The sequence below is a fragment of the Gorilla gorilla genome, chromosome X, assembly GCF_029281585.2.
Source record: "Gorilla gorilla gorilla isolate KB3781 chromosome X, NHGRI_mGorGor1-v2.1_pri, whole genome shotgun sequence".
Lineage (NCBI taxonomy): Eukaryota > Metazoa > Chordata > Mammalia > Primates > Hominidae > Gorilla > Gorilla gorilla.
This window is the reverse complement of record NC_073247.2, coordinates 21902292-21928749: the sequence shown is the minus strand read 5'-3', so window position 1 is coordinate 21928749 and position 26458 is coordinate 21902292. Positions and strand designations below refer to the sequence as shown.

General features: G+C 39.8%; 1 protein-coding gene across 2 annotated transcripts in view; it reads left to right on the top strand.

Annotated features, from left to right (window-relative positions):
- ARHGAP6 (Rho GTPase activating protein 6) overlaps positions 1–26458 on the top strand; it is a 529030-nt gene that overhangs the window by 211841 nt on the left and 290731 nt on the right. The window lies entirely within an intron of this gene.

The following is a 26458-nucleotide window of genomic DNA, read 5'->3' as shown; positions in this document are numbered from 1 at the left end:
AAATGGGGAAGAATTAACATCATTATTGATATTTTGTCTTCATATTCATGAACATGTTATTTCTCTCATTTTACTTCAGGCTTCTTTAGTGGCTTACGATAGTTAAAATGTGTAATTTTCTACATAAAATATTGCATATTTTGATTTTTTATGGTATATTATATATTATTTTGCAATTATAAATGGCACAGTTTTTAATATTACAGTTTACAACTGCTGGCTGAAAGTTTATAGAAATGCACTTTGCTTTTGTATATTGAAATTATTGCAGCCACCTTACTGAACTCTCTTGTTAATTCTAATAATTTATCTGTGGAGTCTCTTGAGTTATCTATGCAGGAAGTTATATCATCTGCAGATTATAACAACAGGTTAGAAATTTTAAAACACTTTCACATACATTATGCCATCTGATTTTCCCAGAGCAAGTATTATCATCTCCATTTTAGAAGTGAGGAAATAGATCAAAAGATTTTAAGTGACCTGCCGTAGGTACCAGGTACCAAGTGATTGAGGTAGAAGAATCTAGTCTCATGTCATCTTATTTCAATCCAACACTGTGCCTCCTAAAATCACTCACCTTGAAAAGGAGATGAAAACTACAATTGGAGAGAAGCCACGGATAGTGAGGGTAGATGGAAAAGAGGAAAATAATTTCACTTACCATATGAACATCAAAATATCATGAATTGGCTAAGTCTTGATTTATTGACCATACGGACTTACAGACTCCTTTTTATTTTTTCCCGTTTGCAAGGTTTAATATTATTGGTATGTCTATAAAAGTAAATATTTCAGTTTTGTCCCAATGCTACTGAAGTAATGAAGTCCTTGGCTGCAATTACACAACTGCGGCAAGATCCAGCTACTGCAGTTTTAATGGTTGCCTCATAAGTGGTAGGAACTAGTATCAGTAACTATTCTGCCTCTCATAATGCTTTGTGGAATGACAAAGATGTCACCAAAGAGTCTATGTTTATGTCATCCTAACCATTATTGCAAAAAGAAGGTCACCATTTCTTCTTTTGTCTTCACTCTGCAAAATGTGCAAAAGTACTTTAGAGTTTGGATTCAGTAAGAGTATATCCCATTTCTTCCTGTGGTTATTTTCAAAAGAGGCCTGGAAAGCAAATAGAGGAATTTCCATATAGTAAATATAGGAATTTCTTCCACTGCCTTGGAGAATATGTTTTCTCTCCAATGTCAAGTAGATATATTGGAATCTACCCATTGGATAATAAGGAAATAGAGTCCAGGAAAACTCAAGAGCAATTAAGTGTTGGTTTCCATGTTTATAATAAAGATCTGGCATCTCCCCAAGTTGTGCTTGAAAAAAATATGTTTTGTTATAAAGCCAAACAGCTCCTATTCCCAGGTAGTTCAATATTGGTTCATAGTCTGCAGTGATTCCAATTATGAAACCAAACTGGATTGAGGTGTATATACTGAATAACAAATATTTTACACCATACATGTCCTATGACATGAGATCCGTCTCATCCCAAATGCTATCTAAAATGCCCAGTGCACACCAAGAACCTCTTAAATTCCCTTGTTGAACCATTTGTTTCATATGGAAGTGGGAATTATGGATTTTCAAGCAGGACTTCTGGTTGTCACTCACATGAGGCAGAGCTAGACTGGCTGTCCAATCAGTAAATGAAATGATATAAACTTAATCACCTCCAAGACCTGAAAACCACACTCCTTGATTCTTGCCAGTACAACTCCATATGGAAACTTACTATACAAAATACTCCAATGAATTCAAGTGCCAGATTGTTGGAAACCTTCCTTAAGAAAAAAGAAATCTCTTTTATTCAGGTAATTATTTTCTTTAACAAAGACACCCTCAGTTTTATTTAAGGGGCTTAAAATTAGGTGTCCTTTCTCTTTTTCTTTACTCTGAATGCTTCAAGGAAAGTATTTTAGAGCTTATATTTTAGAGTGTGATTTTATAGAAAAGGAGCTTCATCGTGGAAGGTTCCATGCAAACCCACTAATGTTTGAAATGATCCTTTAAGAAACAGCTTTTGGCCGGGTGCCCTGGCTCCCGCCTGTAATCCCAGCACTTTGGGAGGCCGAGGAGGGCGGGTCATGAGGTCAGGAGATCGAGACCATCCCGGCTAACACGGTGAAACCCTGTCTCTACTAAAAATACAAAAAAAAAAAAAAAAAAAAAAAAAATTAGCCGTGCGTGGTGGCAGGAGCCTATAGTCCCAGCTACTCGGGAAGCTAAGGCAGGAGAATGGCATGAACCCGGGAGGTGGAGCTTGCAGTGAGCCGAGATCCTGCCACTGCACTCCAGCCTGGGCAACAGAGCGAGACTCCATCTCAAAAAAGAAACAGCTTTTTTTGGTTTCTGGGACATCATGAGACAAAGCCAAGGAAAGAAGATGAGAAAACAGCTGAAGTGCAAAACCACAAGAGATTTCTCAGGAAGATACATTATTAATGCATCTTAAAATGTTATCATTACCAAGACTGAGAGTTGACATGTATGTTTGCACGCTACTTTGCTTACTCTTCTTTTGGAAATACTAAACAAAACAAAAGCAAGTGGATTGATAGGCTTTTTTACGAACCTTGCTGAGCAACAATATACCTTCAGAGGGCTGGGGATATATCATGTAACTCGTGTGGCTTAGTTTTAGAAGAGTCAAGAGAACACTATTGGTACAACGAGAAGTAATTTTAAAACAAGTCATTTATTTGAACTTCTTGGAAACAACTAAATATTTAATACCCAGAAATATTGCTTACAATGTCTTCTTTCCTCTCCCATCCACCATCCTTAAACAGTATAACCAGATTTGTACCTCTTTCAAGTGCTCAAAAATCTCAAGTACAAGTTTTGCAAGTGTTTCCCTTGGAGGCCAGGGCAGGTACATGCTGAAGCTGGACCAGCCAGAAGATCTTTAACATTCTGGAGAAGGGAGTATTTAGGAACATTCCTAAGAATTTTATATATATATATATATAGGCTATATATATATATATTATATATATATATAGGCTATATATATAGAGAGAGAGAGAGCCAATTCCACATAAAACTGCAGAAAATAAATGTAATAAATCCCAAATCAAATTTTAGCTTGACCACTTCTAAGTTCTGAGTTGACAAAGTGTAGCTAATTATTTCTGGGTTTTCCAAATCTACACTAGTGTTTCCTTATTTTGAATAGGGGCTTTTAATAAATGCCTTTAATAAATGCTTTTAATAAATGCCCATGTAAGGATGCCTCTAAGTCAGTCTTTCAGCATATACTAGTGAGGAGTAGATTTGGAAAACTTGACTTTCCACAACTTTGCAAGACTGAGAAAAATTGTAGAATTCATTTAGCTTCTGTTTGGCTTCCCTTTGCTATTTATCTTAATAACTAAGTGAGCTTTCTGCCCTTGGACAAAGCCCAGGGGACCAGTCACACAGAGAGATTCTTGTGTGCAAATGCCTGCTTCTATGAAAAAATCTCTGTAGAGTAAAATTCATTAGCTGTCATGGTATGTGAGCAGAATATTGAAGTTTTGAAGGTTGAAAAATTCAATTATTTGCTTGTTGAGAAGCATGCAATTCTTCAGAGGTATCATTCTGAATGGAAGTTTTTGTAAAAAGAACAGTAAGCATAGCATCGGTCAGAAGAGCCAGATTTCTCACTTTTGTATGATCTTAGGAAATGCAACCACTCAATGTGTTTCCGGATATTCCTCTGATTAAGTTCTGTGGATGAAACTGTTACATGGACTGTAAAACATTGTAGAAATATAAAACATGGCCTGGTGCGGTGGCTCATGCCTGTAATCCTAGCACTTTGGGAGGCTGAGGTGGGCGGATCACCTGAGGTCAGGAGTTTGAGACCAGCCTGGCCAACATGGTGAAACCCCGTCTCTACTAAAAATACAAAAAGTAGCTGGGCATGATGGTGCATGCCTGTAATCTCAGCTACTCAGGAGGCTGAGGCAGGAGAATCACTTGAACCTGGGAGGCGGAGCTTGCAGTAAGCCGAGATCGTGCCACTGCACTCCAGACTGGGCGACAGAGTGAGACTCAGTCTCAAAAAAATAAATTAAAAAAATTATTATTCTCATTTATCATGTAGCTAGTCCATAATAGACATCTAATAGATATTCCTTGAATGATTTAATGAATGAATGAACAATGTGGTTACTCTGAACCCATTGATGGAATATTTAGGATTTCAGATTGCATCCGTACTAATATTATATCTCCTGCCAGAAGTCTGGGGTCGGGGGTTGATATGTAATTGTGGTTTTTCTTGTTTTCCTAATTTTTGCATGAGTTTCTTTTGTTATCTGTTGATTTTCATCTTAAGTGTCAAACATAAAGAGTCATTTCAATTCAACAGACATTTACTAAACCCTTATTAAATGCCAGGGAAGACATCATCTCTACCTTCAAGGAGTTTCCAGTCTAGCAGTAATTTCAAACATGTAAAGGAGTGGTATTACAGTGGGGCAGATTGTTACCAAGGTGCTATGCATCATGGAGAAAGGGCATTGTCTTACTCTGGGGAGCAGGGGAGTGACACCTGTGCGGGGTGCAGAAGGTACTGTAGACAGAGTGAGCAGCAAAAGCAAAGCTGAAAGTATAGATGAGTGGGGGTTGTGAGTCTCCAGAATGTTGTTCTTCAGAACTGTTACTTGTATTGCTAGATTCGCTTTCATATAAACCCTCTTTCAACTTGAGGAACCATGTTTGAATATTTATCATCAGTTGTAACTAAGGTTTTACTTCTTGAACTGTAATGCTTGAGTGGACTGATTGTTCTGTGAAAGCAATTAGAAAATCAAGTCAGATGGCACCAGAAAGCTGCACTGTGAACTCAAGGGGTACAGAAAATGTACTCTGGCTTTGTTGCTATGGTAACAAGTGGTTCTCCTGCATTTTAGTTCCATTATAGGCCATGGTGATAACAGTTTCTCTTTGGGTAATTATGAAAAATAAAGGAGAGAGAAAGAAAAGCCACATCTTGGTGTTTGCCCCTGCGTCTAACAGCTGCATTTTATTCCTGCATCTGTTAAGGGTATTGGAATGAATTATTGTAAGGGGCAGCTATTGTGATAACTCTTCCCTGAGGATCCATGTGACATTGGCTTTATGAACACTTTCAATGTGTGCAGGTTACAGGGAGGCTAAGCATCCCTGGGCAAGCTATGCTGCACAGCCAGATCCACGAATGGGAATGCTGGGGTCTCTCACCTGCACTCATATTAACAGCCCTCTTGGTAATTCTCCAGCAAGATGCCATCCTTTGGACCAGTGGTTTGCAACGGAGGTCAGCGGTGGGGAAATGGGGGAGGATTTTGCCACTCAGGGGACATTTGATAATGTCTGGAGACATTTTGGTTGTCACAACAATGGAGGGAGGTGTGCAAATGACATTTAGTGGACAGAGGCCCAGGGTACTGCTAAATGTTCTTCAATGCACAAGACAGCTAGCACCACATGGAGTTATCTGCCCACAACGGTTCATAGTGCTGAAGATTAGAAACCCTGCTTTGGACCATGATTTTCATCTTTTGGAATGGCTGGCATTCAGGAAATACTAGCAGAACCAGTGTATGAATCTGATGCTTTAAAATGGATTTCTTCGGGGTGAGTTTTCTGTGACTTCTTAGAGGATGTCGGAGATGTTCGGCCTTGGAAGAACGTGCATTACAAAGGGCAGGCTCACCAGAGCCTTGCAGTGAAGGGCTCATCTCACACTAGCATGACTCAGAAGCCCAGCAGGCTCAGGTGCTCAGTTCCAGAAAAACATTTCTCTTCTCCTCATATTGTATTACTTGTTTAGAATTTCACGTAGGTAGCTCAGCACATTGAAATGACACGTTTGTTGTATTTAGTTTGAACACCATATGTTGACAGGGCTGCAAGCCCAACAAGCTGTTTTTTTATAGGATTTCAGCTATCACCCTTTCATCAACCTGGGATCAAACATACAATAGATAGCAAAACAACACACACACACACACACACACACACACACACACACACACACACACACTTATTATTTGTTCTACAAAGGGGATTTCAAGCATAAATCACTTATCACGCTCTATGCAAATATCAACGACCTGTCAGCTTACTTCTTATTTTTCTGGGAAGCTCTCCCTTAAAGGAGCAAGAACAAACTGCCTTGTTGTTGGTATCTAGGGGCTGTTCTGGTGACAACTGTGAGTGTCCATAGTTGTGGAATGTGCCCACTCATCAGCCATTTCTGTCAGGGTGAATACCTCACCTGTCACAGGGAAAGGATATCATACCTGTGTGTCTTAGAGTGTTCCCCAGCAGCATTGTGGAGCTTCACAGCCTGACATTTTTCTTCCTAGCCAAGATGTTTCTGACATGTCAGTCCACGTATGTTTACTCCCAGTTTTGCCTAAGGCACCTATGATCACTGATGCCAGTCAGCTACAAATCATCCAGGAATCCTTCCAAATCCCTGGACCTTGATGCATCCATCTACTAAGGCTTTGTTAGCACATCTCCATCAGTGTGCCAGCCCCTGTGCTGAAGGATGCAGATCTAAAAATCAGGAAGTTGTGGCTCATGCTTTCAGGGGAACTTGGTAAGGGAAAGAAGGCACATGTAGAAAATAAATGATGACTTTTAATCCAAGAGAAGGCATGTACAGGGGCAGCGTAGCCCAAAGAGGTAGGGGTGCATTGGCCTGTGGGTGTAGAGGAGGCTCCACTAGTGGAGGTGTGACTTTAGAGCTTGAGCCTAGAAGCCTAGTGAGAATGTGCCCAGGCAGGAGAGAAAAGCTGGGATGCATGCCTGGGAGCACAAACCAATGTGAGGTCTTCCAGGGACTCCCAAACAACACACAATGGCTGCCTGGATGTCAGATTTCTGTTGCTAATCAGATGTAATTGAACTGGCACTTGAGAAAGACAGTTTTGGCAGTGGAGAGTAAGCTATATGGATTGGGGCTTGCGAAGGTGGGGATGGCAGGCCAAAGCCAGGGAGACCAAGGAATAAACCATTGATGGTGAGGACACAAAGGAAATAAAATGTATAGATTCAAGAGAGAATTCTGACATGGGGCCCACTAGCCTTGGTGGCTTGTTGGGTTAGGGGCCAAAGGTGGTGTCTCAGCTGGCAGTGACAAAGGAAGGCTAGTGAAGAATACGCTTCTCATAGCTTTCACAACATCTTGTTCCCAGCGGCCCCAGAGAAGTATAGAAACCAAGTCAACAAAACTTACTCCCAGCCTCCCGCACCAAACTATATTGCTGCATATAAAACCCTGGAGGCATCACTGGCCCCTGGCTTAGAAAATTGGATGAAGGTGAGACATTTCAATGAAACATACTTTATGGTAGGAGAGAAGTGTGGATAATGTTTGGTATTTCACATGATAAATTTGAGATGCCTGTGGAATGTACATGCAGGGGTGTCCAGGGAGCTTTTTGGTAGGAGCTCAAAGAAAGAGCTAAGATGAACGCACTCATTTGGGAGGAATTAAAGACTAGGCCAGTGGTTCCCAGCCCTGAGTGCATCATCTATGGGGCCTTTCAGAATCCCAATGTCCAGGCCCACCCCCAGACCAATTATATCACAACTATACAGCAGCATATTTTAAGGGATGGAGGAATAGTTCCCAGAAATCGTGCTGGTTCTCTGTGAGAGAAGAGGTAACTTTAAGTGGTGCCAGTTCATGCAGGGGCTTGAGAAAAGAAGTGGAGTGAGTACAGGCTAAAAGCTGCAAGTCCTGGAAGAGGAAGGAATGCAATGGACTGATGGCCAACCAGTGCTCTGAACCCCATCTGGGATAAGAATTGTGGATCTGTGTCTAGTCTGCATATTTGTGCACTCATTTTGCCCCAGTGTACTTACCATCCAACTTGAGGAAGGAGGGTATGGTGGTATGGTCTGAGACAACGGAAGGGCAAGAAGGGTTTCTGCAGCTGACTTTGGAATCCAGGCTGGATAAGGAAGGCACAAAAGTCAAGAGGGACTGATGATCCAGAAGAAAATCAAGTAAGGAGGAAGGATTGGAGGCTGTGCTCAAAGACTGGAATATTTGAGGTTAAGATTTCCAAGTGGTACAATTATAGCGGATGCATGACAGAGAGTGGCTGAATATGCTTTGAGGCAAAAGCTGTTCCAATTGAGGTGGAAAGCATAAGTGTGGAGAAGTATTTGTTTAGTCTTCTTGTACTCCTTTGTTCTAGAAGTCTGCCTTGGTTATTCCCAATTTCCTTAATATAAAGGCTGTCCAATGGTGACTGCAAGTGTTTTAGCACAGCTGTCTTCTATAGAATGGGTTATTATTATATCTGTTATTTTAAAACACCCACCCTTGCATCAATAAATATACATGTCAACCAAATTCTTTATATTAATTGACAATTATTTATGAAAATTGCAATGCCTTAAGTGAAAAATTTGTGGAGCCAGCATCCCTTAGAAACACCTTTCTTGCTAGAACCATGTGTTCTTGCTTTGTGACTGTTTGCATGTTTTATTGCTAAGTCTGTAGATAACATTCTTTCTTGAAGATTATTAATTATGTATACAAGTACCCCTGTGTAAAAGTATTCACTTGGAAGAGACCCAGGAATCTAAGGCAGGGGCCAGCAAACTGTTCCTGTAAAAAGCCAGAGAGTAAATATTTTCAGCTTTGCAGACTAGACAACCTCTGCCACAACTACTCAACTCTGCTTTTGTAACCTTAAAGCAAACATACAATACATGAATGAGTTGTGGCTGTGTTCCAATAAAACTTTATTTACAAAAATAGGCAGTGGGCTGGATTTGGTCTGAGAGCTGTAGTTTGTTGACCCCTGATCTAAGATAATAAAGGACTCTAGTGGATTATTTTTGTGGGAAGGTTTCCAAGTTCATATTTTAATTGATTTGACTTTTCAATTTTGGCTTTAATAAAACCATTTAAATCATAGTTTGTTATGGTGCTATAGAAATGAAGTAACTTGTAAATGATGACACATGGAAGGTTCTAACTACAGATGGGTTTGTGGAAAACTAATAGGTCATGATATTCTGATGTAGACAGTCATCAGGCTTGTCATCTTAACTTACTCCCTTGAAGACTCAAGTACCTCCTCCCTCATCTTGGAGAAAGTGCGTGTCCGACGCTACAGTGTCATTTCCTTCAACCATGTAATCCATAGGCACAAGTGAAACGGTGTAATTCAATGTTGACTAGACCAATGACGGTATTCTAAACTATTTCCTTATGGAAATTCAGTGTCTTCTGGGAAAACTAACATTAGATTGCAAATCTGTTCCTAGCATTTAGAGACTCCTCATTAATAAGCACCTTTTTTTAATAGTAAAATATGGACTGGCCAAAAAAAATCTCTGACAAGATGTGAGACTCAATGTCGTTCTTATGATTTAGAAGATAGGCTGAAGTGAGATATACTTCCCTACAAATAAAATGGATATTCCTTAAAATGACAATCGGAGTTACGTGGTTTCATTGTCTCTGTAAAGTATTTACATATTTGCAACTAAGGTCTATTAAATATTTATTATTAAGGTTGCCACCCTCTGAGGTGGTTTGATGTTTCAGTCAGAGCCCAGAGGTTTTTTTAATTTTTTTTTCATCAGTCATTCTTTGGAATTAAATGTGTGTACGTTGGTAGGACAGAAAAGGAACGGAATGTCAGCTTTCTGCCAACAACTCTTCTGGCTACAAGAGAATTTCTCATTTTTTTTTCTTTTCAGTGTGAGTCACATGGAGAATTTATCTGAGGAGGGCATCAAAAGAAGGAGTGAAAAGCAATTAAGGAGAAAAAAAACAGTTCCTTACATCCATGTTGGTCCATATTGGAAAATGAATACTGAGTATCATGGCTGGTTATCAATTTCTTTTCTTTCTAAAGCCCAATTACTGAATTTTTCACTTGGAACGTGCCCAGATAAGATGGAACTTATTCAGGCTCCATTCTTAAAAAAAGATACCAGAAGTCATGATCTGCTTTTCTCACTCCGGACATGGAAATTCTCATCACAGTGGTCAGTTGAGGTGATTTCAAGGAATAATACCTGAAGGGATCCTTTAATTCAGGTTGTAGAACAAAAGCCCAAACAAATCATTAACAATAATTAACCTCTCAGATGTAATAAATTACTTTTAAATAAGTAATAAGTTTATTGAGAAATGTAATTTGAACATATATAATAACAAGAGTCTGACACTAACTTCTGTACCCTCTGCTTGAAGCAACTGGGGAACTCTGACTGTGGTGTGATGGGAAGTTAACTTTACTCAACCTGTGAGACTGGGTCTTTCTTCTGAACCATCCACAGGGCATAAGGTTCATGCTGATGTGCTTTGGAATGTGCATGGCCCATCCTATCTATTGCTCTAGCTTCTGCTGGCTTTAATTCAGAGTTTCTCAACCTCAGCACTGTTGATATTTGGGCCGCATGTGAGAGGCCATCCTGTGCACTGTAGGATGTTTAACAGCATCCTTGGCATCTACCCACTAGATGCCAGTAGTGCCCAGCCCCTGACCCTCGTCAGGACAACCAAAATGTCCCCACACATTGCCCAATGTCCTCTGGGAGGCAGAATCACCCTGGTTGAAACCACTGCCCTAATAAGATGTTGCAAAGTTCCAGATTTGATATCATTGAACTGATATTCTAAAAAGCATTGGCTACATCTGCATGCTGCTGCCCTAGGCTTCTCTTTGCATATTTGATCTCAACTTTGCATTGAGTCTTGGAGGGAAGGGGCAATGTGTGTAGGATGTCCACACATCTAGGTTTGCCTAGGATAATCCAGTTTTTGTCTGTCATCTGGATGTAATTATTAAGTAGCACCACCTTGAAAAGTGACACAGTAAGAGTGAAAATTATCTGGCCCCCATGTGGTCTTGGAAAATGGGGAAGAGTTTTAAGAGTTCTTACAATGTCAGAAAACTTTTACCTTGCAGAGGTTTTTGATGCCTTCCTGTCCTATTTTAAGAGCCTGGAAATTCAACTATTTCATGCCCATATGGACCACATATTCAAGTCTTCAGCCTTAACTCTTAACAGCTTCAGATTTGTCCAAGTAGGCAAAGTGAGCTCAGACAACAAGGAAAAGAACAGTGCTTTTAAAAGAATGTTCTTCTCAATAAAAATAAATTCTAAAGTTCTAAGTAGGGAGTTACTGCTGGGTTTATAATGGCTTTCATATTTGCTTTTACAATCACAGTATTGCTGGGCTCAGGCTTCCTGCTTGGAAAAGTGCTTTGCAATGCTTCAGACAGAAGAGAATGATTTTAGAACAGGCTGGGCTATGAGACAAGAGAGTTGAAGAAGCCCGAAGTGGTTTGAAAGCAGTCATTCCTTTGGTGTTAAAGATAGGGGAAAAAAGATTGTTCCCCCTTATTAAATCCTGTCACATGTAGACAAGAGTGCTTGTTAAAGCCTCGAGTGGACATTTGCATTGTGTGGTTCTCTGGTGTGTACCTTTGCTAAAATAAGTATGCAAAAGTCTCCAGGTAGTAATATGCCCTTGACCCTGTAATCAGAATCGGTCTCTCACCTGGAAATGTGAAGACAAGATGTTTGGCTAGTAATGAAGGTAAGATAATCATGTGGGACCACACCATTCAAAAGGTTGTCTCATGCTCACAAGATGAATGCTATATTTCTAGCCATCATGCCCATGTATCAGACAGAAAGAATAAGGAAGAGGGGAGCTCAAAATGGCATCCTTGCTGAGACAGCTTCCCAAAATTACTGAAGCCCTCAACCTAACACTTGCTCTCCAATATCGATAGTTTTTTCAGCCAGGTATTTTTACCACCTCCTTCAGTATTATCTTACCAATAAATGACAGGAGAATGGATATTGGGTAGACATTTAGCAAGCTCTGGTATATAGCCCAACTTTTGCTAATGTTTAAAAGTCAAAACCACACAAATCTTCTAAACCAGTGGTCAACATTCGCTGCCTGTGGACTAAATTCAGCCCACTGACTGTTTTGGTAAATAAAGTTTTATTGGGACACAACCACACCCCTTCATTTACATATGGTCTGTGGCTGCTTTTGTGCTGTCAAACAGAATAGTTGTGACACAGACTGTATATATGACCTCCGAAGTCTAAAATGTGGTCTCTCTGGCCCTTTATAGGAAAATGTTGCCAAGCTCTGTTCTAAACAGATAACTCAATGAAAAAAATGGGCAGAAGACATGAACAGACACTTTGCAAAGAGGATATCCAAAGACCAATAAGCACATGAACAGGTGTTCCAACTCATTAGTCACCAGGAAATATTTTTTTTTGGTTTTCATTTTTGTTTTGTTTTTTTGTTTTGTTTTGTTTGAGACGGAGTCTCGCTCTGTCACCCAGGCTGGAGTGCGGTGGCACAATCTCAGCTCACTGCAAGGTCTGCCTCCCGGGTTCATGCCATTCTCCTGCCTCAGCCTCCCGAGTAGCTGAGACTGAAGGTGTCTGCCACCATGACCGGCTAATTTTTTGTATTTTTAGTAGAGATGGGGTTTCACCGTGTTAGCCAGGATGGTCTCGATCTCCTGACCTCGTGATCCACCCACTTCGGCCTCCCAAAGTACTGGGATTACAGGCGTGAGCCACCGCACCTGGTAGGAAATGTTAATTTAAACCACAGTGGGATGGCACTGCTTTCCCATCAGAATGGCTATAATCAAGAAATAAAGAGAGAACTGACAATATCAAGTATTGCATTAATATGGGACAACTGGAACTCTCGTACATTGCTGGTGGCACTGTGGGTTGGTATAAAGACTTTGAGAAGCTATTGGGCAGTGTCTACTAAAGTAGAACATATGTCCCCCTCTGTGATGGAGCCATTCCACTCTCAGGTATATGCCCAACAGAAATGCCTACGTACATTCACCAAAAGGGATGGACCAGAATGTTCACGTTGGCACTATTTATTAATAATCCAAAGTTGGTAACAACCAAAATGTCTATCAACAATAGAAAAGGGAAAACTGTGTTTTATTCATACGATGGAATACTTTTACCGATGAAGAGGAGTCTCACTACCTGCTACAACATATAATATTGACAAGAGAAACCAGACAAAAAAGACTGATTCTGTTGCCTTAAAGTTCAGAAACAGGCAAACAGATCAATGGTGTTTGAAGTCAGAATATGGTTCCTTTTAGGGGTAGAGATCAGGAGAGGACTCTTCATGATTTGGGTGGTCGTTATACAGGGGGTTCACTTTGGCAAAATGCAGAGTTGTACACTTATGAGTTCAGAATTTTTCTGCTTATATATTGTATTTCAATAAAGAGTTTCAAAAACAGAAAAAAGAATACACATCTCTTTAATGATAGAAATGTATCAGCATTGCTCTCAGCCAGTTTTCTATTGAAAATGATGCCTATGACATGTCCCTCATGAAACAACCACATGAACCTACATAATTAGCCCTGGCCCTTTGGATTCTAGTCTTATTCACAAATGGAATAAATTTTCTGTTTTCAGATTTTTGCATTTGACTACGTCTACCCTGACAGTGTGACTGACTAGGTGGTCTCAGCTCCACACACCCCATGGCAAAAATAAAAAGGTTGTGTCTAAACTGCAGTGGATTAACCCACTGAGCAGACTGCGTGCCCCTGGGCTTTCTTGCCAAAGGAGAGAGCAAAGGATGCAAAGAAGCTGAATGTGGAATTTATGGACCCTAAGAAGGCAATTTGGAAGGATTTTTTCCCCCGTTTCTGTTTAGTCTTAACTTGGTGAAATTGTAAAGAAATGCTGGAGACTGGGGGAGGCGTTTGTATGCAAAGTGTTGTCTGCCTCAGTTGTGCTCCTGAATTTTGACTGGCTGCCCAGTCTTATGTGGGAAGCTGAATAAAATGTGTATACTTCTAAAAAAAATCAATTTTAGATTTTACAAAAGGAGTCAAATATTATTACTCCCAAAGGAAGAATTGAGGCAGTTTTTTTTTTTTTAAGAAAAGGGTCAGAAGAAACAGCCAGGTCTTTTTTAAAAATCACCCAACTATTTTGGCTGACACATTCAGTTAAATTTGTCCCCTCTCATTGATGCCGGTGGGGAGTTATAAAGGAAAGAAAAATATTAAATGCTAAAAATGAATAGAAGGGATGTAATAATCCAAGAATTAGGGCAATTGATGACAATTTTTTAAAGACACTGCTGTAAATGAAATTTAAATAACTGTAAAGCTAGATATTCAATCCAATAGTTATATACATAAGATGTACTAGTTATTGTTTCATAATTATCCAAAATCTTTCATTTAAAAATATCATTTTATGTTTCTTAGACTGTATATGTGTATATGTTACGTATATGTGTGTATATATATTTCAAATACATATGTGTAGAAATTCATGAGATTTTTTTTTAAGTTACCATCCTCCAAAGGAAAAAAAAAAACCTGGCAAGTGATGAGAAGGAATTGGAGCTGTGTACAAGAATCTTAGAAGATTTAGGTGATCTCGATGTAGCCTCCCAGGTCTAGTGTAGCACCTAAAAGGATCATTTTTTAAAAAGAAATCCAAATATTAGTTTAGGAGAAAACACAGAAAATCTCATGACTCTCAATTTTGTGAAAATTAAAATCTGACAGTAGAAGGCAAAGTGGCATGGCCCCTGTGCTTGGGTTACCGCTGCTTCCCAAGGGGCTCCTTAGGGAAATAACTTCCCTGTTCCTTCTCTTTTTTACTTGGCAGTCCCAGGAGGACAGTTGAGTTGGGGGACTAGGGGCGTTGGAACAAGTATGTCCTTGCCAGGCTCCTGTGATTGGCTGCTAATTGGGCTTCTCACTTTGTGAACCAAAACGTTTGGAGAGTCTTGTCTTAGGAAAAGCAAATTATTCTGCCCCGTCATGTCCCTTCAGTGTGGAAACATCAAGGAGATAGGTCTCACTGATAACAGAGTTAATCAGGGGAGAGTATGCAAAGACAAGACCCAATTATCAAAGCACAGCCTTTTTAAAGGGTTTTGAGTAGATTGCACTTGTTCTGGTGAGAAACCAAATTAGAGAGTTCTGCCTCCTAAACTCTACATAGACTAATGTGTTGTTGGGAAGCACCCCTGCTCTGGGAGTCGCATTTACCTCTTGGTCATACTGAATTCCTTCGTAGGAGGGCCTTTGATATATTTATTCTGTAACCAAAAATGGCAGCCCTGAGATTGGAGAGCATCCCTTTGATTTCCTGTGGACTGTCCTTTTCTGGAGATATGGTTTATTCTTTCCTAAGGGTCGGAATTATGATTCTGAAAAGTTTTGCTTTTGAAATACTACATCACAGTGTCCTAATGAGAATGGTGAGCCATCTGCAGCATTCAGCACTTGGGCATGGCGGTCAAATCTGGGCCCGATGAATGATTATGTTATATAAATCGCCAGGTTCCTCCAGGCAGCAGTCATTGCCATTGTAATTGATTCCTGATGAGACTGTTTCTTGATTTGCTGGTGCTGTAACCACTGATGCTGATTGTTCTCATCTCCTGAAATTGTATTTAGTAACAGCATTCAACAAATATTACTCAAGTGGTTATTGTATATGGGACCAGGCTCTGGGGGTAAAAAATGAGTATGACAGCCCTGTCTTTGAGGAGACAAGTGTTTCAGGAGGAAACAGACAAGATGAGCATCCTAACAGAGGTACGAACAGGAAGCTAGCAAAGCTCCTATTGGAGGGTGGTGAGGTGAATCGGGGAATGTCCCTCCAGAAAATCCAGAGAGGCTAATGGGAGTTACACAGGCAAAGGAGAAATGGAAGGGAGGTGACAGAGGAAGAAGAGCATTATAGGTGGAGGGAAATTTCTCCTTGAAAACAAAGGAATCACATTCAATGTGTGACCTAGAATTTCAGTGGGCATCTCCTCTGGCAAGAAATTGAGTAGAAGGATGGCTGCATTTTGGAATGTTCAAAGTGTGGGGAGGATGCTATGTGTACTGTAGTAAGTGCAAAACAATGGGTTGGATTTTTTAAAATTTTATGTACACACATATTTATCTATATAGTATGACGTGACATAGAAGTTACAGCCTGTTGAAAAGTTTATGCCATAAAAATAACAATTCGAGTTCACTTCCTGTGAGTGGCCTAGGGTTTTTAAGACAAGGAAGAATAATAGGATGTCAAGGGCCAAATATAGACATGGATGTTTTAGAATCCTTTGCTTTTCTGATCTCAGAGCACGTGGCATTTGGTGTAATTGAATCCAGGACAGATGGGTGCAAGCCCCATTCAACTTTGGAGGGAAACCAATTAACAAGCATGTGTCCAAATGTAGGATTAAACTTGCAAGGCAAGCGAGTGGCTTCCAATAACACTTAGGAAACACTAATTAGTGAGAGGGAAATACTTTGTCAAATGGTTTGAGAATAGTAAATACAAATGCAACAAGGGAACATTGTTTTTAGTTACAATTTATATTGTTCTAGAAGAAATGGGGCTGCAGGTGCTTTCTACAGACAAAATGAATCCCAAATACATTTACCTAAGGCTTCTAGAAATAATACAAATGTGTCTTTAAAAGCTCAGATACATAAAGCAGTAGCATCCAATTTGGAAGTCCTCTTGATCTAAGCAGTCTGGTTTCTCTTTGGTAAGTTGCCTGTTTCCAGACTATAAATGAAACAAAATAATCACTATGTTAATAGAGATGAATATATGGAAGATAATTTTTTTCTTTTGGGCTTATAAAACTCCAGGAGGGAAAAGATGAAAGCCAAAAGTAGAAAAAGATTCAAAGGAAACAAATTGCAATTTTAGTTTTCTAAATCAGGGGTGGGTGAACATTTTCTGCAAAAGGCCAGATATTTTAGGTTTAGTGAACATGCAGTTGGTCTCTGGCAACTGCTCACCTCTGCTGGTGTAGTGAGAAAGCAGTCATAGACAAGTAAGTAAACGAATGGGTGTGACTATGTTCCAAGAAGACTTTATTTATGGATGTTGAAATTTGTATTTCATGTAATTTTCATTTCATAAAATGTTATTCTTTTAATTTTTTCCAACCACTTAAAAATGTAAAAACAATTTTACTCACCCTGTGCTAGATCTGAGACAATTATCTCCCCACAGGTTTGTTCTGTTAGAAAGTCCTTGGTTGAAAAGCAACATGCTTTCCTTTTAAAGTTTTCATAAATTTATTAAATAATGATGTTTTCCCCCACTGGTGTTTTCCTAGGTTTTTCTAGAATGCTCTGTGCTCTCGTAACACTTTCTAACATCTGTTGTCATCATGCATTTATTAAGCACTCACCATGAACTGAAATGCTGGGGACAGACGTCAGAGGAAAAGAAAATATTAGCAATAGAAAGTGGTACAGAAGCTCCTCTATTTATGGAATTTCAACTCGTGCACTTTCAGAGATACAAACAAAACCATACTCTGGAGCAAAGCCCTCTGGCTCTCTCTTCACCACCAAAATATGCGTCAACAGGTTCTGGGAGCTCTTTTAGTTTCTGCCCTTTTTAAAAAGAATTTCTCATTTTTTAATCTATGGAATATTTGCTGTCTTTCTGCTAGGTGTTGAGGAATTTTGCCAGGAACCCCATCTTATGTGATAACCTCAGAGGACTTGAAAGAAGAAAGTGCTAGTAAGAAGTAGTAGAAGTAAAGGCAAGATAGAAACAATTTCTTTTTAATTGAAATAGGTCAGAAAAACTGTTGTAAGCCCTTTGGCAGGAAGAATGATTTTGAGGACAAAGATCCCATCATACAACCTGAGAGAAGCTCTGTACTTGTGTAATAATAGCAAACATTGATACAGAGCTTCTGTGTGCCTGGCTGTGTTTTAAGTGATTACACGATCATATGAGTGTGCATGTACACTAATTTAATCACCACCAAAAAAGTGTTAATCAACTAATGAGCTCACGAAATGATTGATGAAACAGTGAAATGTGAACGTGGCTCCGGAGTTAGCATCGTAGGCCTATTTGTGTTAATTTAAGAGAAGGAAACAAATCTGGTAAGTGTACCCAGTCATGGATGGTTCCATGGGTTTGCAGCTTTTGGCATCTGCCCAACCTTAAAGTAAGAGGCAGAACAGCAATGCTATTTTGGGGTAATATTACGGATGCTAAAGCTGTTGAGGAATTCCCTGTGGTGCTTGTGGGCAGATTACCCATTTCAGAAGATTTTCAGTGTATGAAATGAAACAGATCGAATGTAGGCAAAGATGTCAGTCAAAGCATTTATCAGTAAGGAGGAGCCCGAAAAGATCGACTTATACCTCACCCAGGTGGATATCTGGAGGTTGCAAGCTTCTACCCTGTTCAAGACCTCTGGACATAGGAACAAGGTCATACATAGCCTTTAGAGCTTAACATGTATTCAACCAAAAAGCATAGTGGACTCTGTCTGTGCTCTGCCCGGAATATCTCAGATCTTTTACCAGTTCTGTGTGCCTGTCCCATTCACTAGCTTCTGTGTAGTTTTGCTTCTAATGACCAACATCTGTGAGCACTCTGTGGGGTTCTGGAGCAGTTGCCCTATATTCACAAAGAGCAGGAAGTGCCTGGGAGTTTACATCACCCTGGGGGCGGGGCGTCCCACAGCCCATGACTGACTGATGTGTGTGAAAATATTAAAGTCCAAATTCTTTGGCGAAGGCGGGACAAAGTTTAGATGTAATTAATACCCCAGAGCTTCCCTCAGGACCAGACTGAGACTGGGACTTTGCTAGAAATCACACCCTTACTTGGCTTTATTCCCTTCCCTACCCTGTTATGCTCACCCCTTACCAGTTTCTCCTGGGAACAGGTTCTTAATGAATCAATTGCACATCAGTCTTTATCTTAGTATCTGCTTCTGAGGAACTCTACGTAAAGCAACAAGCACATATATTATTAAGACAGAGAAATATCGTAAGGCTTTACCTTAAGTCAGCAATGAAATATCGAATGAAAGAATGGACTGAATGAATTGATAGGAGCCAGCTTTGCACTACTCATGTTGTAGTTAGGGAAACAGATAAAGGATAAAATATTGAAACAGTGACTGTTACATTTTAGAGTTTGAAGGGCGTATAGTGAGACTGCCCACATAGTGCAGCCTCTCTGGCTGATGGTAATCTAGGTTCAGCTTACATATGGCCAGGGAAGAAGATACTACCACCTCCTGGGACTGTTGCCTTCCATCTAGATTTGTTATAAAGTCAGTCCTTCCTTCCTCTTTCCCTTTCTCCTTCCCTCCCTTTCTTCCTTCCTTATTTCCTTCCTTCTACTTTATGGAGGTAAAATTCGCATGCCATACAAGTCATTCATTTAAAGTGAACAATTCCTTGGTTTTTAACATATTCAAAGTTGGGTAACCACTATTAACATAAATTTCAGAACATTCTCATCACCCTGTAAAGAAACACTGTACCCTTTAGCTATCCCCCCCTCAACTCCTCAACCCCCAAGCTCTGCAGTCCTAGGCAGCCCGACATCTACTCTGTGGATTTGCTTATTCTTGACGTTTTGTATAAATGAAATAATATAATATGTGGTCTTTTGTGACTGACTTCTTTCAATTAGCTTGCAATTTTTGAGGTTCATCTATGTTTTATCAGTATTTCATTCCTTTTAATGGCCAAGTAATCTTTCATTGTATGGATAGATCACATTTTGTTTATTCATTCATCAGTTGATGGAAATTTGGTTTGTTTGTACCTTTTGGCCATTATGAGTAATTCTACCATAAACATATGTATACAAGTTTTTGTGGACATATGTTTTCATTTCCCTTGGCTATATACCTAGGAGTAGAATTGCTAAGTCAGATACAGAAAGTTCTTTCTTATATTCAGACAAAATCTGAGTCTCCTTAACTTCCACACTTGGTACTTATCCAGCTTTCTGAAGAAATATGGACAAGACTTTCTTATGTATGACATCCCCTCAAATTATTCATCATCTTTATGTCCTCCTTCAACTTTCAAAGACTGAATATCTTCTGTTCTTTCAATCATTCCACTGCAAAAAATGGGACTTACAGAAATGCAAACTGATAGCTTTGAGGTTGTCATATTATCTGTTATAATGTACAAAACAGCTTTCTTTTGTTCCAAATCTCAGACTTTCCCATCAACAACAGGGAACAAGTGGCTAAGTTTATTTTGCTAAGATAAGAGAAAACAAATTATTTTCTGGGTAAGAAGGCTTTTCGATAGACTCTGCATGGGTTTTCCCTTTGGAAAATCAAGAGGACTAATGATTTGTGTAGTTTATGTATACATTTGTCACTTCTTGACATGTTAATGTGAGAAAAAATTTTGTGCTTCTGAAAAATAAAATTGGATGGAAATCAATTATCTTAAGAGCTTTAAAAGAAATCACGTGTAGCATTCTTTTTATTCTTAGTCATGAAGACAATGGGGAGAAAACTTGACAAAACCACAGGAAAATGTAGCAAGTTACTTAGCAGGCTCTGGGTTGTGCTGAACTGGGCCAAATGTTATGGTCATTTCTTCTTCTGTAGCTATGAATGGATCTAATCCTTGCTTGTTAGTCATACACTTAGGACTATTTTCCACCTTCTTTTAACATTAAATCCAGAGCTCAGGATGGCTTCTGACTTTGTCTCATGCTATCTGCATGACGTTGGACAAATCACCCGGCCTTTATGAGTTTCAGTTTCTGCATCATACTACCACTACATCAGTGGCTTTCAACTGTGTTGCACGGGATAACAACCAAAGAATCTCACTAAAAATGTCAATGGTGTGGTGCTGCAAGGAATTGTGCAAGTAGGCTCTGGGGAGGTCCTCAAAATCTATTTTTAAAAACCCACCCAAGTGATGCTGATGCCCACGGCCCTGAAGACCATACCTTCAAAAACACTGATTAGCCATTTCCTTCTGGTCCCTCTTCCTTTTGTTCTGTATTCCACTGAAAGGGAGAAGAAATCTTATTATCTTTCCAGGTAATATCTTTTCATCTGTGCTGTGTGCAAGGACATGAAGGAAGACAACTAAAGTTTAAATAATGAAAAAAGTCCCAGTCTGATGCTTAGATTCTGATTTATTAGAATTATTTTGACCATAACAATTTTAACCATAAAGTAGGGTTTCTTAACCTTGGTACTATTGACATTTGGGACCAGATCATTCTTTGCCTTGTGTGTGGGAGGCTGTCCTGTGCATTGTAGGAAGTTGAGCAGCATATCTGGCCTCTACCTACCAGATACCAGTAGCATCTCCCCCTCCCTCCAAGTTACAGCAACCAGATATGCCTCCAGATATTGTCAAATGCGCCCTAAGGGGCAAATCTGCCCCTGGCTGAGAACCACCTTCATAAGGCATGGTCCCCAAAGAAAATAATCAAGAAATTAGGCTTGGAGCAGTTTTCTTCGGTTGGTTCTTACTGCACAGCAAGGCAAAGAAGGCCCTGCTAAACTGTTGGTTCTTGACCTTTATGTACCAAGCATTCCTGGGGGATCTGGAACTCCCTGGCTCATCCTCTCTATTTGCTGGATTAATGGGATACAGACAGTTTAAGTGACTTGGCAGGAGAAGGACATTCTGTTTTATTCTCCTCATTTTATTACACTCCTGACAACAAATTCTTAACATTTGCCTTATATGTTCTGCTCCCTATCATTATCACAAGATAGATTAGTTGGCGGGGGGAGGGTAGGGAAACAAATATATGCAAAATTGCTTTGAAACCTGCAGGCACCAGAGTAATGCCAGGTGTCATCATTCATCCTACTCCTGAGCCTCTGAAGCCGGGGGTTTCTTGAGGTTATAAAAGTGGTTTTTTCAGGGGGGTGACTAGTCAAGCACTCCAAAGAACTCCAGAGTGGTCAGTTTTGATCACACAGATGGCCAATTTTTACCCAGTCTGTTAGCCTTTTAACAAAACACAGTGTTGCGTGGAGACCCACTTGTGTATAGGTCTTCAACGATGGGTGGAGACCCAGGGCTCAGCTCTACTCTTCTGCTCTGGAGAACTTTCTCTTTGTTTTCTTGGGTGGTGCAAGACCTACTTCACTGAAAGAAAATGTGTTGTTGGTGTGAGAGGTACTGCTAAGTGGAAATTATTAAAGGATGAATTCCTTATGTCTGTGAAAGATTTCTCCGCCTTGGCACTCTAGACATTTGGGACCAGAACATTCTTTGTTGTGAAGGCCGTCCTGTGCAGTGCAGGATGTTTAGCAGCATCTCTGGTCTCCACCCACTGGATGCAAGTGACACCCTTCCCCTGCAGTTGTGGCAGCCAAAGATAGCTTCAGATATTGCCAAGTTTCTCCTCAGTGGCAAAATTTCCCCTGTTGAGAATCACTGGCCTAGGAGGTGTGGATGGGACACCAGCAATCTAATGAATGGGCCTGATTTGTCAAAAAGAATCTCCACCTTGAAACATACTGGAATGGCCTGCAAAGAGATTGGGGTCAACTACCATTTACATCTCAACTCCACCATTTATTAGGTATGCAAAACAGGTTAATTAACCTCATAAATAAAATTAAGATAATCATACTTTCCTTCCCAGTTGTTCTGAGGATCCAGATGCTTGCAAAGCATCTAGTTGAGCCTGTGATGTAGGTGCTTAATGAATAGTGGAATTGTTACCATTTCAAACAATAATTCTAGCACCTGCGGTGTTGGCGTTGTCATGGGAATTCTGCAGGCTTTAGACAACTGAAACACTGTGCAACTGTGCAGAAGAAAGGAGATTATGATCAGAGGAATGAAGACAATAGACTAACATTAGATTATGGATATAAATGAAAAATCATTTCTTAATTCCCAAATGGTTATTTGGAAAGTCGTAGCTGGAGAAATTGCGGCCTCTCCTTTTTGCCTAATGACCCTTGAATAGAACATATATATTAGAAATGTCTCTTTTTAGGCACTTTTTAAGGATACCCTCCCTGGCTCTGTGGCATGGAGTAGAAATTCTTCAGTGAAAATATCAAAACGGCAAAAACAAGATAAACCAATAATACCAAATAGAACCTACTGTAATGGTCATTTATTTCCTCACCCTTCCTCACTTGTTTTCTTTCCCTGAATTCTCGGATTATCATATTCTCGACTCCAGTTGATGCATAACTTTATGATATTCTTTGTACTAGGGTTTGAGGCCAAAGACAATGGTACTATGCTGTGCCAGGATGTTCTCCTCTCTCTTCTCCATCTCTCCTATGTGACTGCAGCTCCAGCCACCATTTTTGGAAACGCCAGGAACTCCTCCTTCACTGGTCTTCAGCCCAGCTGTCTTCAGGCTGGGGGTTGTCTCCCCAAACTTACCTGGAAAAAGGAATGAGGACCTTCATTCTTCCTTAGATTTCTTCTGTCTCCATATCCCTGGAAGGGTTAAGAGGGTGGGAAGAAATTATGGCTATGGAGTAAAATGATAATTCCTGAAATGGCATATATGTTTACAGTTGTCAGGCTGAGATTTTACCCCCACTTTGCTGAAATTCTGCCTAATGAGATGTCCTCCCTCAAAAGCACATTCAGTGTATCCATTGCTCCTGTCTGTGCGTGTGGGTGAAGTCGGCCTTATCACTGCCAATGCCAGGGCCTTAGCAGGGCTGGTAGGTCCTTCACTTACAGGAGACACATGATTTCAGCCAAGGAGAGCCTTAAGCTGCTACTCCAGCTCTCCTTTCTGATCCTGGAGTTTGATTTCCTTAATTTCATCTTTGTAGCCCCATGAAAAAGACTTAAAAAAGAGACAACTCTAAACTGTGTTCAGTCTTCATATAAACTGTGTTCAGTCTGTTTATACAATAGTGTAAATAAAGATTCTAATTAATACAGTTTGGAAAACTGTTAGGCATTGTCTAGTAAAGTTGAAGATATGCATGCCTATGAGCCAGCAATTATATTCCTGGGTTTGGACCCTATAAAAATGCATGCACATATGCACAAGGAGATATGTATAATGATGTTCAAGCAGTGTGGTTTTCAGTGGTCCAAGATTGAAAAGGACATAAATGTCCATCAACAGTTACAAAGATAAATAGTAATAAACACATATAATGGAGTACTAGACAGCAATTGGAATGAACAAACAACAGCTACATACAGCAAACATGGATGAACCTCAGAAACGGAATGTTGAGCAAAAGAAGTCAGCTATAATAAAAACATACTTATGAATCTGTTTACATAAAGTTAGGAAACAGGCAACACTAAGCTCTAATATTTATGGATGCCTGACTTCCTAAAAGGCAGTGGATTTCAACCAGCGGTGATTATGCCTTTCCCCACTCCCTGGGGGACATCTGCAATGTCTAGAGTCATCTTTGGTTGCCACAATTGGCATGGGGGAATAATACTGGCATGTAGTGGGTAGAGGCTGGGGATGATGCAAAACATTCTGCAATGTCCAGCCTCTACCATAAAGAATGATTGGTTCCCAAATGTCAAGAGTGCTGGGGTTGAGAAACCCTGCTGTAAAAGGGAAGTGAAGAAGTGAAGTCATGACAGTGTCTACCACTGGGATGGAGGAGGGAAATACAGCCAAGGGACATGGGGGTCTAGGGTACTAGCAATATTTTAATTTTTGACCTCAGTGAAGGTCAGACAGGTGAATGTTTTGTAACAATTCATTAAGCTGCACATTATATGCTATTGATTTTTCCATTTCAAAATGTTAAAAATACTCCAGGGGCTAGATTAACAGGACAATAGGATGGCATAGTGTGGGCACTGGGTTTGGGGGAGGGCGTTCCCCATCTAAGAGGGTCTCATAGTAACTCTGTTAACAATGGTGGGGCTGGGCCTTCAAGAAGGGCCTGTCCTGCCATCTGAAGTGATTTTTAGTACTCAGATGGGCCCTCAGCTCTTCCTACACTCTGAAGTTGAATTTGCTTCCACAGATTTGGGTAAAGTTTTTCTGAAAAAAGTAATCACCCTTGCATTGGCATTAACTGTGGAAAATTTTAACTCAGCCTATAGGCAGGCAGAATAAATGCAAACAAGTATTTTAATTTAAATGCTCTGGTAGAAAGGGCAGCATTCAGTTCTGGAAATGCTGTAATGTTTAGGGACAGGAAGACGTGGAAATTCCACAGTTAGGAGGGCACGTTTTCCCTTAAAGGTGATGCTAGTAAAGTAACTCACACAGATTATTTTTAAGTCCTCTCTGGGGTGAATGATAAACATCAGATAAATTTATTATTTTTTAAAAAAGAAAAACAAACAAAAAAGAACATTAGCCTAGCAGGCTCTTAACCAACAAATTGGATGAACTTCAGCCTCCTCTGAAGTGAGGTTTTATGTGCTTTTTGCTGCCTTTTTCTCTCTCTCCATTACCCCAAAGGATCAAATGTGCATTTCAAAACCACATGCCATGTCAATATACAGTTTAGTTGACCTAGAAAAATACCTGTGCATAGTATGCACTTAAAAATATTTATAAAGTGTGAAATGATAGACAATGGACACTCAGAAGGGCAGTGGGGTGGATGATGGTAAATTACTTAATGGGCATAATGTACATTCTTCTGGTGACGGATACCCTAAAAGCCCTGACTTCATCACTACACAATCTATCCATGTAATGAAATTACACTGTTACCCCATACATTTATACAAATTAAAATTTAAAATTTAAAATAATATTTGTTGAATAATGACCAAGTGAACAAATAACATGGGAAGGATACTTGGAAGTAGAGATAAACAAATAAGAAATTTTGATTAGAGTGGTGTTTTAAATATACCCTGAAATATATTTAAATGAAATAATGAATAATGTGTGAAATTCAAATTGTTTAAGATTGAACAGACTTCTTAGAGTTCTGCATGATCTTCTAGATCCTTTCTGGAGCTTTGAGCCTTACACAATTGGACTAAGAATTGAAGGAGGTGGATGATTCATTCCAAGGTGATTTAAGAGTCTTGCAGCATGAACTGATCATTTCTTTAGGTGCTTTGCCCAATCTCACAGACTCTTCAAACACAGAGAAAAAACAATCCTATTGCACTTGAACATTTTACTCCAACTTAGCTATGACACTTTAGCAATAAATAATGCTAGAAGGCAGAAGTCATTCCTAAAATGTAAGTACACAGTGTGGGGCTGATGGAGTATTTTTGGCTTACAAGAATGTCATTTAGTGACTTACTACATTTTTGAAAGAAAGAATACAAACCAAATCCAGGATGACCCAGTTTTAAGAGGTGACTTACTCAGGGGTAATGATCAAAAGGCTATGGTTAAGGTTTTAAGACCCAGGGATCCACCTTGTGTTGTTTAAATATATTAATAATTAAATAGTATTTGTAGGGAAAGGGATTTTTAGCTTCAGGGGCTTAAAGGCAAGCGTGACAGAAGAAAAAGTCCTAAGGCTGGAGTGTTCACCTTTATGAATAGACCACAGTGAAGTGAAAGTCCCTAAACTGGGGCTTGTCTAGGCCATTGAATTACATCTGTACACACATGCCCCCATCAGGCTGCCCTGGCTGCAGTTCTCTGAAAGATGCCAGATGGTGAAGCTCAAGCTGGTTCTCTGTCTTATTCTAAGGATCTTTGATGACTTTG